This window comes from Macadamia integrifolia, chromosome 14 (assembly GCF_013358625.1).
Source record: "Macadamia integrifolia cultivar HAES 741 chromosome 14, SCU_Mint_v3, whole genome shotgun sequence".
In the NCBI taxonomy this organism is placed as follows: domain Eukaryota; kingdom Viridiplantae; phylum Streptophyta; class Magnoliopsida; order Proteales; family Proteaceae; genus Macadamia; species Macadamia integrifolia.
In genome coordinates, this window is record NC_056570.1 from 24,219,488 (window position 1) to 24,228,447 (window position 8,960).

General features: G+C 37.9%; 1 long non-coding RNA gene across 1 annotated transcript; it reads right to left on the bottom strand.

The window, feature by feature from the left end:
* Window positions 1–1,781: 1,781 nt before the first annotated feature.
* On the bottom strand, window positions 1,782–2,312 carry LOC122060920. The gene is made up of 2 exons (XR_006134500.1): window positions 2,260–2,312; window positions 1,782–2,153 (listed from the first exon to the last, which is right to left on the bottom strand). It is a non-coding gene; the product is annotated as an uncharacterized LOC122060920 (long non-coding RNA).
* Between the last annotated feature and the right edge of the window lie 6,648 nt (window positions 2,313–8,960).

An 8,960-nucleotide genomic window follows, 5' to 3' on the forward strand; every position in this document is an offset into this window, starting at 1 on the left:
TGGCCAATATGGGTAATTTTTCAGAAAAAAATGATTTTTTGAAGGGTTTTTGTTCCAAAGTTGCTGTCAGCCATATTTTTCTCTAACTAAAGTGGAAATCAAGGTTGGGAACAAGGATTTTACATTTATGGGACAACTACAGACCTTGAATTCTTAGTACGATACCCTCAATTTAATGTTTATGCATAATACATGTTATCAATAACTTTTTTTAACAAATTCTTTATGCAAAAGTGTTTAAAAAAATGTTTCCTATCCATTTATGTGTGTATCTTTAGCGTATCTTAGTGTATCTCCGATACGATACGATACCCTTCGATACGTATCTTAATTTTAGCCGACCGATACGGTGACCGATACCGATACTTTAATCCTTGGCCGACAAAGAAGCATGTTGATGTTGATCCTTATTTATATATATGTCCCTTCGATGAAGATGCTGAAGTCTTTTAATTATGATAATGAAATCGAACTCATTCTGCTAGTCTTACATTAATTTCAATAAATTAGTTCATAAGGGTTTCAACAAATTAGTTGATAAGGCTCCTCTTGTCAAACAAAAGGGTACTCTTGTATGTTTCTGATACTATTGATGTTCATACAGTTGTTGATATTGGAGAGAAGCAAACTTCATCTCTGCTGAATTCGTTGGAGCACACAACCTTGCACATAAATAACTCTTAAAAAAGTTTCATGTGCAAGGTTTTGGCCCAACAACTTAGAAAAGGTCAATGTAGTTGTTCGAGTACATTTACAATTTGGGTCGTTACAAAACCATGTCCCTTGTTTAGTCACCTTATTGGTGCACTGCAACATTCTTTTATGTAGACCTTGGCAACACCATCCTTTATGATAGTGCACAGAACACAATCAAGGTAAAACAAAGAGGCCATACGAACTTAGTGATACCACACACATTATCAAACATGTCATGCCAATGATAAATCTCCTGCTCTAGTGACAGATCAACCTACTCTCCCTCCTTTTGGAGGTATGTTCCCATCATCTGCTTCGAGATATGCCACCTCAACAACGAGCAATTTACAAGGTATCTTTGGATCACGTATCAACTTGACAGAGTTGAGCTCTTTCAAAATTGGGAGAGTTGTTGCAATTGGATAATTGTGTTAACTGGGATTGATTTGATTTCTTTTAATTATTTCTTCTTTTTTTTTAGAGTTAGTTAGGGGCCATTTGATAATACTTCTATTCTTGGAGAGTGTTCTTTTACAAAAGTGTTCTTTTTCGATTCCATGTTGTGAAGGCACTCTGGCGGAATAGAAACAACGTTTGGTAAAACTATTTCAGAAATGTCCTTAGAATAGGAAAAGAACAGAAACAGCGTTTGACAAACACTTCTATTCCTAGAGAGTACAATAATGAAAATTCACTTTTGAACAATAAAATCAATAATTTCAAACATGCTATTATTGTCAAATTTAACTTAAATAAAGAAATAATTTGTTTATGAATTAATCTTCTCTTCAAGCAAAAACCCAGAAAGAAAAAAAAATCTTCTTTTAGCATGCGAACAAAGAGCGAGAGAGAGAGAGAGAGAGAGAGAGAAAAAGCAAGTAATTAATGACTGAAAACCCCAGATTAAATTGGTTAAACCGAACACCTAAGAAGAAAACGGGTTACTCTGGCCCTGATAAATGGCCATAGAACAAATGACACAAGGATAATAACACAAGAATAAAATTGAACCAGCCACGACAAGCAGAATGGATGATAAAAAGGCTAACACACCACGAGAAAAGGCAAACGACAAAACCCAAAAATGAAAATAGTATCTTCTTTACTGCTCCACATCCCCACACTTGGGTATCTTTTCGCCACAAAACAAAATTGTGCGCATCTTTCCGGAGAACAAAACGTAACAAAATCATGATTAAGAAAATAATGAAACAAAAGAAAAATAAAAATTATCCATATCCACGTCCAAAGCTCCACAGTCCAACACTTGGATCGCAAATCTATGGTTACTGATTTTGATTCGTAATGAATACGCCCTTGAATTTGAATTAAAGTATTAGACAGCAGGCTAGTTATGCACCGAAGGATCACAAAGCGTAGCATAGATCTGCATCGAAGCCATACAGAGCGCAGCTTTGGTATGCATAGAAGCAGCACCTTGCCAATGATAAAACTGTCTGCAATTATATCTAGGTGGTCAAAGCCTGGGTTTAAAGATTGTGATAACAAAATTTCAGCACAGGGAGAGCGAGAGAGCCAGAGAACGAGAGAGAGAAACAATACCTGCTGCAGGGAAGCGGCGACCAAGAGAGTTGCAGGGAAGCGGCGACCGAGAGAGATAGGGAAGCGGCGACTGATCTGCGACCAAGAGAGAGGCAGGGAAGCGGCGACCGAGAGAGAGGCAGGGATGCGGCGACCGAGAGAGACAAGGCAGTGGCGACCAAGAGGAGAGACCGTTGCAAGGAAGCGGCGACCGACAGAGATCGACCGTTGCAGGGAAGCGTCAATCGAGAGAGTGAGAACCTGTTGCAGGGAAGCAACGGATTTGGGGGGTTTTGATCGTGAGTTACAGAAAAGGGGTTGTGGGGTTATGAATGATTTTGTTCTTTTAAGTTTGTAAAAGAATAGAAAAGTAACTTTTTTGTACTCTTGCAATGTATTCTTTAGTTATTCTTTTCCATTGGTTCATTCTGGGGGAATACAAAAATGAATCGGACGTGCCAAACATATTTCTATTCTATTTGCATTCCTGCAGAATGGAAGAACACCAGAAACATTCTCCCAGAGTGTTATCAAACGGCCCCTTAGAGAGTCAGGTTTTATTTGAGTAGATTTTAGTTTCTAATTTAGTGTGGTTTCTATTTTCAATTAGTTTCCACTTACTGTTTTTTTTTTCCCTTTTAAGTAGGCATGTAAGACGATGGAGTCTCCTATCTTCTTCTTTCAATTCTTTTCTTATTCTGTTGTTTATTTTCTTTACCTGAGAAAACTCTGTTCTGGGCGACATTTCTACCCCTAGTTTTTTAGATTGATCACTTTTGATCCTCATCGAATCATTTGGAGGGTTTAAGGGTACAGTCTCCTCATAGAATGCCTTGCCTTGCACAGTTTTGAGAGAACTTGACCTCTAGTGGAAGATCTAACTAAATATTCTAGTTCCCCTATTACCACCAAACCTAAGTTGTAGGGATAACACAGTTCCTCTTGCTTGCTTTTTGAGGTGCCTATCTGTCAAATTCAAGAGACCTTGTAGTTTACAATCTTCATCTAAAAGTTCAAGCCAAACCGTGGCCCATCAAAGGAGTTCAATCGATCTAAAGATTCTCCTTTTCTACGGAGTTGGTTAATGGCTAAAGGTTGAAGATGACAATCATGGGTGAGATTTAACCCTTTTCTATGACTTTCCTATATTACCCCTATTTTTATATTTATTCTCATCTATTCCTTGTTTTGTTTGTCAATCCTAATATGTCCCTTCATAATAATTCTTATTATCCTTCACATCCACTCACATACTTAAAAAAATCAAAACGAGAAAGAAGAAAAGAGAAGGAAGGGGCTTATGTACCTCTTAACCTTACTGGCATCAGCCATGGGGCTCTTGGTGCTCAATGACCGCATATTGTGGTGGCTATCTATGATGGTGTTGTTGTTTTATGGTTGTCCTTGTTGGCAACTCGGCCACGTGGCGGTGATGACGTGGCCAGTTTGGGTGACGTGGATGAAAATGATGACATGGCAGTGTCCAGTGTCACCGATGAGATAATAGATCAGCTTGGTATGCATGGAGTGGTTTAATACATCATTAATAGGTGGTGCAGGTTTCTGGGTCAAAACTGGCAAAATTAGCCTATTTACGATCGAGGGCATTTTTGGCAGTGAAAATGACATTTTTGGAAGATCGGTTCTTCATGAAAAAGATAGATTGTAATTTACCTAGTCCAGTGCATTGATTTCGTCACATTCCGATACCGTATGAAGAAGTTACGGCATTTGTGGTAGTCGAGGGCAGTTTCGGCATTGAAGATGAATTTTTTAAAGGAAGTGTTCTACATGTAACAATACGAAAAAAATACAATCTTTCCAACGGTTCTGATTTCATCGTGTTCCGATTCCGTATGAGAAAGCTACGTCATTGGAAAGGTGTAGGGGCATTTTGGTCTTTTTACATGGATGATTCAGATGATTGAGTCTTCTGAAAAGTCGTAGAGCATCCAGTTACGATTCCAACGCAGTTCGTTTCATCTCGATCGGATATCGTATGAAAAAGTTATAAGTGTTTCCATAAAGTCAGTTCGAAAATCCAAACCGAAAATCCATCAGTTGCTCTCGGTGTTGGGTGGATTTTTCGGAATTTATTTTTGAAATTCGAGGGGCTTTTGTGTAATTTAAAGATTTTGAAGGTCTGAGTTGCAAGGGGTCTTTAAGCACTGAAACATATGGAGGCAGGGGCTTGATTGTAATAAAGAGGAGTAAAAGGAAGTGAAATGGATGGTCACGATTCGACCACGTAGGCTTGATGCCCATCCAAAGGCTGCTGAGATTTTGGTGTGATATGGACGAGATAGATGCTTGCGCGTGGGATTTGATTGGTTAGATGCATAATTCTTGATGCAATGGCGTTACACTATATCAAGGTATGTTATTGTGTTTCGCGCGTGTATAGAAGGTATAAAAAGGATTCCGATCTTAATGATCTCATGAAATCTGATTAAATCCATCATGAAAGATTCGGATCCAACGGTCAATATGCATTTTCACTTTGTGAGTGGGAGACAAGCTCCCTTAAAATCTGGAAAAGCAACCAATCATAGATCGACAACACTTCTGACGATGTCAGCGCCTACGTCATGATGACGTCATCGAGATTCAAATCTAACGGTTTGGATCTGTTGTCCGTTGGTTTAATCGGACGGCTTGGATTATAAGATCTTTATATGAGATCTACGGTCAGATTTCGCCCCTGTTGCGCCCGCTGCCGGTGTAGCCTACGCCACCCGTACGAAGATTCGATTTTGGGCTATCTCATTGCTCCAACTTCGAAAGGTCATATCTCCCTCATTTTAAGTCGGATTTGGGTGAACCAAGTTGCAGCTTCTTCGTTTTTTCAAGCCCTACACCATGGAAGCAAGAAAAATGGGTTTGGAGTGAAAGAATACTACGGTTTTGATAGGAGAAGCTTCCCCCTCTTTGTTGGTCCTTGAATGAACATACATTCTTGATGATAAATGTTCTTAGGCCATTAAATGAGGTAAAAGAGGTGGTTGAAGTGTGTTAATGGTATATTAACTCAAAGCCAAGGAAGAAGAGAAGAAAGCAATGATGTGTTTGCTTTGAAGAGCAAGAAGCCTAGGAGAGAGAAGGTGTGAGCACCAAACTTGTCAATACAAGTTTCCAGTCATCCCAGGCAATCGGTTGGACAGGTATATCAGGTTTTTCTTGGCCAGACATCAGACAAGTTTTTTGGGGATCGGAATTTGACTCACTGATTCACCCCCCCACTCAGTGACTGTCGGGTTACAACAGGTGTTGGATATGTATGTCCATCAAACCCGATTTGTTAATAAGATTATTTATTTTAATTTATGCATAACATTTATTTATTGGACTTGTAAGTTGTTCCATGGGTTTTCACCCAAAGTTATTCTCGATTAGGGATATGACCGGACATCCTGTTCATATGGTCGTTACATTGTATGTTATCAGGGATGTGATTCCAGTACATAAATGTAAGTACACATATTATGTGTGCAGAAAAGAATCTGATAAGAATCTCGCATGTATTACTGCCAAGAGTGTGATGATGAGATTCGCACCCATCACTTGACATTTGACTTTAGAGATCTTATTTGTTGCAGTGTTGTATCACGTATTTTGGTAAACCAATGGTTGACGTCCAACAGACTATATATCGGTTTGCTGGACACGTGATTCCATATTGTTCATAAAAGAAATTGTCAACATGAGATCCACTGCCCTTAATTGAGGAATATCAAGGAGAGAGAATGTCTGTGCTTGATCAGATAGAAATCTGGTACCAATGTCAAATTTATTTTTAAATATGAAAATAATATTTTTATTTATTAAATTTTATTTGAAATATTTTTCAACGTCCGATCATATTCACAGAATTTCTAAAACAAACATGTACAATGAGTTGGGGTTAGACAGTATTAAATTACACGCCCTATAGCTCATTATGGGATATTAAAAAAGTGGAAAGTCTTATGTGCAAATTAAAGAGTTAATATTACATGACAAGATTTGAGAATATTAAATGATTAATTATCTTTTATTTATGGTAGTGGATAAAATATAATTTGATTATATTTGTCACCCATAATAAGAAAGATAATCCCTTTTAGATTCTACCTCTTCCCACTTTAAAAGCAAAGTAGTTGTTCAATTTTGAAAATTGTTCTCTACCACCAAGATTTGGCTTTCTTTGTTTAGGAAACAAAGATTTGACCAAAAGAGAAAACCCTAAAAGAGGTTTTATTATATGAAGGACAAGGAAGAAAGAGATTTTGTTTTTTTGAAACTTCCTCTCTTCTCTCCCATGTTTTCTCGCTCACTTCCTTCTCTCCTTTATGAGTGAGTGTGTGTAAAGGAGAAATTTTTAATGGTAGATTGCTCTTCTCCAATTGAAGGTGGATCATAGTTTCAAAGTGTTGAGATCAATCTCTACAGTTGCTCAAGTGTGGAAGAACTATTATTTGGAGCAGGAACTCCAATTGCGGTTCTAAGGTAAACCATTTCATTCTCATCTGATTAATTTTTGTACAGCGATTTCAAATGCAAGAGATCCCAATCCGATCCATTTTGCTGCGTGATTGGGTTTCCGCCAAGAGATGGTCCATGAAAAATCCAAACAAGAATCTGACTACTGATCCATATTAATAAGGAGATCCATATAAATGTCTGAGGTCAACTCTCCCAGCATAATTATCATCCCTTGTTCGCTTCCTTTTTAAAATGACAAAAAGGGATTTCTTTCGAGTTTGTCAGACAACTGCACGACCACACCAGGGTTGAACCAACTATGGGAATGATCCTCTACTTCCCAATAGGGTTCAAGATTCATTGGATAAGTCCAATTTCAAAGCTAGAGGAATTGTTTTATAATCCTTTCATCGGGAGCAAAACTTGCAGAAGAAAATGAATATCAAAATGAAACCGGTTTCGAGATGGAAACCACTAAAAATAAAAATCAAACAATCACCATATCATTTTTCCTCAATTATCAGCTCAGAAAGAGCATATGGAGACAACTTTGATGAGATCCCCAAAAAGGGTAGTCGGTGTCTAAGATCAAATCGCACGGCCATTTCACTTCAATCAGACTGTCTCCTTAGAACTCAAGGATGCAAAGAATCGAGCTATATATAGAATACATCCTGTTCAAGTAAGGTTGTGCTCAACAATGTCAAAGTTTAACTGATTTTTTCTCTCACAACTTTTCGATGCGGGACTAAATTTTAACCAAGACAAAGAATGTATCCAAACCCAAACTGAAACCGACCTCTCTGACATCTCCGCTCCATTTTCATCTCATGTTTGCAATTGGTTTCACTAGCAACTCCAACTCTGCACCACTAGTTTGTTTCTTCTCCCAGAACTGAACACAAAAATGTCCGAAGCAACTCTCTCTCTCTCTAGTTAAAGTCTAAGCCTCTAAGGTCTCTCTTTCTCCCCTCTCTCTCTCTCCTCCCAGCCCCCACCCAACCAAACATGATGGGGAGGGATGCTATAGTTAATTTCATCACATCTTTATTTTCTTGTCTTTCACCCCACTAACATATGGGACACATACTGAGAACATTCTCACCCCCAACTCCCCTCTAAACAAACGTTCCCTAAGAATTCGAATGCCCTTGTCTCCATTATCAGAGAGGTTTCCATCCATCATTTATAAATGTTTAGGTAGGTATCAAACCGATTCATTCTATTTATATCTATGCCTTATTTTCCAGAGAATTACGAATGAAGTTTGATGCCGAGCTCAATTATCAGAAGTCAAAAGGCATTTAGTGTATTCAGAGGCAATTCTTCCATTATGTTTTTTTTTTTTTTTTTTTTTTTTTTTTTAACTCCATTGAAGAGATTATTGTTTGTTTGGAGGTTCTACTTTGGGAACACTGCCTCCGGTGTGAGGATGGTGGTGCCATTTGGGTGTGCATTTTTTTTTATAAATTGAACCAGGGAGTATTATGTTTGTTTTTTATTTATTTATTTATTATTTATTTATTTATTTATTTATTTTGCAATAGAGTGTAATCTTTACGCCTAGACCCATGAGGAGGCAAAATGATCACCCCTGAAAAGGAAAATGACTCTTTTGTGAATAATATCTTATGCGCTCCTCCACAAGAAACACTTTCTCATATTTTAATTGTTCATATTATATGGGTTTGAGCCACCCCAAAATCAATTTTTGGGCATAACCCAAAATCGATTTACATTAGGTAGTGAGCCCAATTGGGGTTCGACTTGATTATGGATCAGTTCGATTCCATTGGACCTTAATGTCACGGCCTTAGACCTTTCTAAGCAACCGCGCCGACACTTAGCACTCCCACTAGCACTAAGTCAGCCTAACCACCCTTCAGTGGGCAGGCTGTGACATTAAGCTTAGGTATTGTTCCAACAACAATTCCAATTAAAAAAATAAATCGAGATTTGTTCATGGAATTAAATAATTAATTCAAAGATATTGAAATTACCTTTCTTGCTCTTGTCTACTTTGGGCACAATGTGATAAAACCAAAATGACCCTTTTGCCTTCAAACCTTAATGTGGAACTGAATGTACGCTACTTGGGCAGCAAATTAAGGTGTTTAATTACTTGATTTATTTAATTGTTAATTAAATTTAATGCTATGTTTTATTACACGATGATTATGTTGTGGCATGGGGCTGATCATGGGATTACATGTGATGTATATAATGCATGGATATGTTTACTTTATCTTCCCCCCCCCCCC